A 7,605-nucleotide genomic window follows, 5' to 3' on the forward strand; every position below is an offset into this window, starting at 1 on the left:
GCCTTTATTGAATCCTTTGAAAATAATAAATAATAAAGGTCCTGCTGGTTCAGACCGTGCATTACGATCGTGCATATTTAATTAAGGCGTCCTCAGTTCTTTTAGCCAAATTGACGTCATTCCGTGGCCGTTTCTAAAATATAAAGCGTGTCCAGGAGCTCAGAGGTGGGTCCATCTGGGCTGTAGTGACCGCTCTGCAGTCAGAGGGAGAGAGCACATGCACACTGAGGCATTCACGGCCGGGGCCAAAGGTCAGTCCAAGGTTCAGGTCCAGACGGGTCGGCGCAGAGTGACCCCTGACCTCAAGTAAATAAAGTCAAATCGGCCACGGCTGGAGTGGCCAAGCATTATGTTTTTACGGGATTATAGACCAGACATTTGGAAAACTCGGCCAAACATATCGGGCAAAAATATCGGCCAAGGATATCGGCATCGGCCAATAAAATTCCTTAGAAAAACCCATATCGATCGACCTCTAAAAAAATAGTTATCTTTTGAGCAGATCCCATAGAATAAACAGCTATAAATCCTGTCTGGTGAAATGTGCTCAACTCAAACTAACCAGTCCAGTCGACGGTTGTGGAAGCTTCTACTATGACCTGGTTAATCTCTGTAAATGAATGTGACCCTGAACTCGTTTGTGTGAATGGTCCAGAGACTTCCCCTGTGAGCCCGGCCTATAGGGTCGCTCTGCCCGCTCCTGCATGATCCTATGTGTACAGCCCCTCTCCTCTCCCTGGGGGGTGCTCCTCTTCCTGGGGTGTCCCTCTGGGCCAGGGGAGGGCGAGACAGGAGACTGGTGGTGCCACGCTCTGAGCTCATCTCCCCATTGTGTCCCAGAACAAAGGAGGGACGTATATCAGTGTCTGTCACATGTCTGCAAGAGGACATGAAGTCAGTGTCTCTCCCCGTCCTCCCCCTCAGACCGCCCCCCCGGTGTCTCTGTCCCTCTCCCTCAGACTGACCCGGTGTCTCCGTCCTCTCCCTCAGACTGACCCGGTGTCTCTGTCCCTCTCCCTCAGACTGACCCGGTGTCTCCGTCCTCTCCCTCAGACTGACCCGGTGTCTCAGTCCCTCTCCCTCAGACCGACCCGGTGTCTCCGTCCTCTCCCTCAGACTGACCCGGTGTCTCCGTCCTCTCCCTCAGACTGACCCGGTGTCTCCGTCCTCTCCCTCAGACCGACCCGGTGTCTCCGTCCTCTCCCTCAGACTGACCCGGTGTCTCCGTCCCTCAGACTGACCCGGTGTCTCCGTCCTCTCCCTCAGACAGACCCGGTGTCTCCGTCCTCTCCCTCAGACTGACCCGGTGTCTCCGTCCTCTCCCTCAGACTGACTCGGTGTCTCCGTCCTCTCCCTCAGACTGACCCGGTGTCTCCGTCCCTCTCCCTCAGACCGACCCGGTGTCTCCGTCCTCTCCCTCAGACTGACCCGGTGTCTCAGTCCCTCTCCCTCAGACCGACCCGGTGTCTCCGTCCTCTCCCTCAGACTGACCCGGTGTCTCCGTCCCTCTCCCTCAGACAGACCCGGTGTCTCCGTCCTCTCCCTCAGACTGACCCGGTGTCTCGGTCCCTCTCCCTCAGACTGACCCGGTGTCTCCGTCCTCTCCGTCAGACTGACCCGGTGTCTCGGTCCCTCTCCCTCAGACTGACCCGGTGTCTCCGTCCTCTCCCTCAGACCGACCCGGTGTCTCCGTCCTCTCCCTCAGACCGACCCGGTGTCTCCGTCCTCTCCCTCAGACTGACCCGGTGTCTCCGTCCTCTCCCTCAGACAGACCCGGTGTCTCCGTCCTCTCCCTCAGACTGACCCGGTGTCTCCGTCCTCTCCCTCAGACTGACCCGGTGTCTCGGTCCCTCTCCCTCAGACTGACCCGGTGTCTCCGTCCTCTCCCTCAGACTGACCCGGTGTCTCCGTCCCTCTCCCTCAGACCGACCCGGTGTCTCCGTCCTCTCCCTCAGACTGACCCGGTGTCTCGGTCCCTCTCCCTCAGACTGACCCGGTGTCTCCGTCCTCTCCCTCAGACTGACCCGGTGTCTCGGTCCCTCTCCCTCAGACTGACCCGGTGTCTCCGTCCTCTCCCTCAGACCGACCCGGTGTCTCCGTCCTCTCCCTCAGACCGACCCGGTGTCTCCGTCCTCTCCCTCAGACTGACCCGGTGTCTCAGTCCCTCTCCCTCAGACTGACCCGGTGTCTCCGTCCTCTCCCTCAGACCGACCCGGTGTCTCTGTCCCTCTCCCTCAGACCGACCCGGTGTCTCCGTCCTCTCCCTCAGACTGACCCGGTGTCTCCGTCCCTCTCCCTCAGACTGACCCGGTGTCTCCCTCCGTCCCTCTCCCTCAGACTGACCCGGTGTCTCTGTCCCTCTCCCTCAGACTGACCCGGTGTCTCCGTCCTCTCCCTCAGACTGACCCGGTGTCTCCGTCCCTCTCCCTCAGACAGACCCGGTGTCTCCGTCCTCTCCCTCAGACTGACCCGGTGTCTCAGTCCCTCTCCCTCAGACTGACCCGGTGTCTCCGTCCTCTCCCTCAGACTGACCCGGTGTCTCAGTCCCTCTCCCTCAGACTGACCCGGTGTCTCCGTCCTCTCCCTCAGACTGACCCGGTGTCTCCGTCCTCTCCCTCAGACAGACCCGGTGTCTCCGTCCCTCTCCCTCAGACAGACCCGGTGTCTCCGTCCTCTCCCTCAGACTGACCCGGTGTCTCCGTCCTCTCCCTCAGACTGACCCGGTGTCTCCGTCCTCTCCCTCAGACTTGACCCGGTGTCTCCGTCCCTCTCCCTCAGACTGACCCGGTGTCTCCGTCCCTCTCCCTCAGACTGACCCGGTGTCTCTGTCCCTCTCCCTCAGACTGACCCGGTGTCTCTGTCCCTCTCCCTCAGACTGACCCGGTGTCTCTGTCCCTCTCCCTCAGACTGACCCGGTGTCTCCGTCCCTCTCCCTCAGACTGACCCGGTGTCTCCGTCCCTCTCCCTCAGACTGACCCGGTGTCTCCGTCCCTCTCCCTCAGACTGACCCGGTGTCTCCGTCCTCTCCCTCAGACTGACCCGGTGTCTCCGTCCTCTCCCTCAGACTGACCCGGTGTCTCCGTCCCTCTCCCTCAGACTGACCCGGTGTCTCCGTCCTCTCCCTCAGACCGACCCGGTGTCTCCGTCCTCTCCCTCAGACCGACCCGGTGTCTCCGTCCCTCTCCCTCAGACAGACCCGGTGTCTCCGTCCCTCTCTCTCAGACTGACCCGGTGTCTCCGTCCTCTCTCTCAGACTGACCCGGTGTCTCGGTCCCTCAGACTGACCCGGTGTCTCCGTCCTCTCCCTCAGACTGACCCGGTGTCTCCGTCCTCTCCCTCAGACTGACCCGGTGTCTCCGTCCTCTCCCTCAGACTGACCCGGTGTCTCCGTCCTCTCCCTCAGACTGACCCGGTGTCTCCGTCCCTCTCCCTCAGACTGACCCGGTGTCTCCGTCCTCTCCCTCAGACTGACCCGGTGTCTCCGTCCCTCTCCCTCAGACAGACCCGGTGTCTCCGTCCTCTCCCTCAGACTGACCCGGTGTCTCCGTCCTCTCCCTCAGACTGACCCGGTGTCTCCATCCCTCTCCCTCAGACTGACCCGGTGTCTCGGTCCCTCAGACTGACCCGGTGTCTCCGTCCTCTCCCTCAGACAGACCCGGTGTCTCCGTCCCTCTCCCTCAGACAGACCCGGTGTCTCCGTCCTCTCCCTCAGACTGACCCGGTGTCTCCGTCCTCTCCCTCAGACTGACCCGGTGTCTCCGTCCTCTCCCTCAGACTGACCCGGTGTCCTGTCTCAGTACAAAGTGTCTTCCTGTACAGCTGCCGTTTGGTCAATAAAAGCCACATGTTCTGGACTCTGTGATTCTTTTGAAAATGTTCCAAACAACGAGAACTTCAAACTTTTCTACATTTCAATGATCCCATTTCCAAAGTAGAGCCAGTCCCATATGGACCTGTGGGTGTGAAGTCACTGCACATTATGGTCTTTGCCCAAATTTGACTCATTTTGACTTGCCACGTAATCAAATCTACTATAGGAAGAAGAAGGTGTTTTCTGTCTACATTTAAGCTTAAAAATATTGTACCAAAACAATCTTTACTTAAAGGAACAGGCCATCGTTTTTCCACACTGAGATATGTTCTTACCTGAGCTTAGATGAGTTGATCCGTACCTGTCTGGTCTTTGTGCCTGTGGAAGAGCGTGGTCGCTTCCAACTTCACCCCCGTTTGGAGCTATAGGAACACATTGGGAGAGGCCAAACGCTAACAACATATTTGGTCGTTTCGCGTGACTGAGGGCACACACAAAGACCAGACAGGTACGCATCAACTCGTCTAGGCTCAGATAAGAACATATCTCAGTATGGAAAAACCGTGGCCTGTTCCTTTAATTCACTGCAAAAAGTAAAGTTGACATAAATTGTTCGACATTTGTCCGTCCAATTTTTAGAAATGTGTCCAAAAAAACCCCAACAGTTTTATTTCAAGTATGATTTTTGAGTGTGGTGATTTCTTTTATCTTAACATAAGTGCAAATATCTTACCCCATGGACAGATTTCTTAAGATGAAATACTCAAATCAAGGGCAAAAGTACTTGTGTCACTACTTTCAGCCTTACTTTTTGCAGTGTTCTCAACTCGAGCAAATTAATATACTTTTTTATAGAAGTTTTATTTTTGCAGTAGTATTAAAGGGACTATATGTAGTTTAAAAATGTTAAAATGATGCATTTTCCTCCCCCTACATGTTCCAGCCATGTGTTAATGTGTAGAATGAGCTCAGACCTGTTCACCACAGCTGCCTCTAAAATCCTGCACTGTCACTCACAAAGGAGTTAATTCAGGTCCGAATAGTCGTCATGCACGAGGTTAATACAGAAGCTGCAGTTACACGTATGACCTGAGGTGGCAGTAGTGAGTATAAAATGGCAAACTTGCATCTAATCCCTTTAAAGTCAGGGTTTCTACAGGGCATTAAAAGTCATCAAATTAATCATGCCAAAATGAAGGCCTTAAAACTTATTAAAAAGTAGGAAATCAGATTCAAAATCTAACTTCTGAGAGACAGAACCCTCAACAATAACATTGTTTTTACTGCTAACTAATGTTGAATCTAAAACTGATTCAGCTGCGGTTCTGACTGGAATTTTACAAAATCCTTTGCTAAAAACTTTGCTGTCATGCCCAATTTAGTTTGGAATATCAAAACTGTTTGAACATTTACAAATGTTACTGAATGAAATGTGCTGAGATTATTATTTTTTTGCATTTGTGGCATTAAAAGTGTAATATTTAGGAAATAAAAAGCCCTTAATTCGACATGCTTCAAATCAACTAACTTCAAATCGTAACAACGGCGCTCAAGAACTGACTTCCTGTTTCGATCCAGCACGCCAAAATAAATTGATTAATTCAACTGGTACTTGCAACATTGGTGCTTTTATTTTGGCGTGCTGGATCGAAACAGGAAGTCACCTCTTGGGCGGCGTTGTTTTAGCCCTCTGAACTAAATGGGCTCCAGATTCAGAGGGTTCATTGAGATTATACATACGACAGGTGACAGTATAATGTAGGAGAAATATAAGGAAAAATAAGGGACTAAACCATGTGAACTTGAATCAATATACAGTACCTGTGTCTGTACTAATATGGACCACATTCCAATGACATTAACCTTAAATAATCACAGACTGACCCCGACACGAGAACGCTCTCCCGCCACAAAGCAAACACACATTTTTCATGGAACAAAATATTTTATTTTGACACTTCTGCTCCGTACAAAAGATTGAGTGAAAACAAAGTTGGCAGTTGATTTTCTTCACCCCAAAAAACAGCTCAGCACACAGGTAGAAACAGGAACACGGCGGAATGAACTGGTTGCATTGGACATCTTTAAACGCTACATGTCTCCAGTTTGTAAAATAAAAGACAGACACATTTTAAAAACATAACAATCCTAAATGAAAACGTCCGAGACTCAGCCCTGAGAATAAACATTGAAAACAAAGAGTATTTGGTTCAGTGGGAGTGAGAATCCTTGATTGCAGAAACAATGGCACATTTTGAAGGCTGAAGGTTTTGCTGCTGGTGACTTTGCAGATATTTTCCGAGCTGCCTTTGAGTAAAAAAAACAAAAAATAATGAAGAAAAAAAGAAAGTCCCTGGCACGGCACTCCCCCCTGCAGGCGAGATGGAGAAGTACGCCTTCTGATTTTCAAAGTTCAAAGCAGGAAAATTAAAAAGTGCTTTTGTGAGCTGTCGATTTGTCTTTGCTCAAAAACAGGAAAAGGCCCTTTTTCAGACGCGCCGGGAGCAGGAAGTGGGCTGCGTTCACGATCACAACGTTCCAACATTTGACATCACCATTTCAGGGTCTAATTGGAGTTTATAGATTTTCTTAAGGGCCGCACATTTAGCCTCAGTTCAGGGCGGTCTCGTGAACGCAGCCTGTTGGGAGAATACTAGCGCGGCGGTGGCATGTGTAAACTCAAGTGCTCCTTTTCCCATCTCTCCTGACACTGAACACGTGGAGCTTTCGTAAAGGCTGCAGCTCATGGAGAAAGTAAATCCAGGACAGTGTGGGGCTAACGCAGGAGTGGGCCGGGCTCGGGAAGGCACAGGTCCTTCGTGGAGACGGTGGAAATGAACCTTTAACACATTCTGAACTTTCCAAAAATCATACAGCTGCTCTACCGGCCCTCATCAGTGTCAGACGGTCTTAAGTGCACCAACTGCTTTGGACAAACTATTTACAGCAGGTCGGGGTTGGACTGTGGTTGTGTCCTTGGGCCAGACACTTCACCCTCTTTGCCTCCGGTGTCGGTGTACACATATGTGAGCAAACCCCTCTCCAAAATAACAATCATAATGTGAATGACGTCCAGCAGTTTTTACAATCCATTACTAAAGTACGAGTGCGGGGTTAAGTCGGGGAAAGGAGTACTGTAGTTCTTTGGATTTCAAAACAATCAGGAGAAAGTTCACCACTTAATGCAACGTTTTCATGGGGCCTTCGGTCGGTCTGTCTGTGTGTCTGTCTGTGTCTGTCTGTCTGTCTGTCTGTAAACAGGGCTGGGCACTGTTAAACAATACCAGCATGTTATCAGGGGAAAATAAAGTTTAGATACTACAGGTATCGAAGACATAAAAGTATGGAAAGCAGGTACCGGGAAAAAAATAAAATAAACAATCACTGTATATCTTTAGATCCAAGTTTTGATGCTGTTGGTCCAGGAACAGAATCAAACGAAGGAGCTCTAATTCATTCTCCCCCCACACACTTTTTTTTTTTACACAATTTGTCCTTAACTATGCCACAATTTCCCATGTTTCCCGTTAAAGCAGTGCCCCTAGAGGCCATAGGCACAACTGCAGGTGTTGTAGCATGTCTTGGAGAGTAAATCCTACACTGACAGAAAAGGTGAAGGCACATCCAGTTACACAGTGGAGATCATGTTTTCCACTCAAACGTGGCTGTAAATACTGTTTAAGTGGCGCTAGCCCGCAGTTAGCTTTGCCCGTTAGCTTCTTCTTTGTGATTCCATTAGTGTGTATTGGTGACTCCGGCCTGGGGGCAGTCAAGTTGCAAGTGTGGTTTTCTGG

Source organism: Gobius niger (genome assembly GCF_951799975.1).
Source record: "Gobius niger genome assembly, chromosome: 19".
Lineage (NCBI taxonomy): Eukaryota > Metazoa > Chordata > Actinopteri > Gobiiformes > Gobiidae > Gobius > Gobius niger.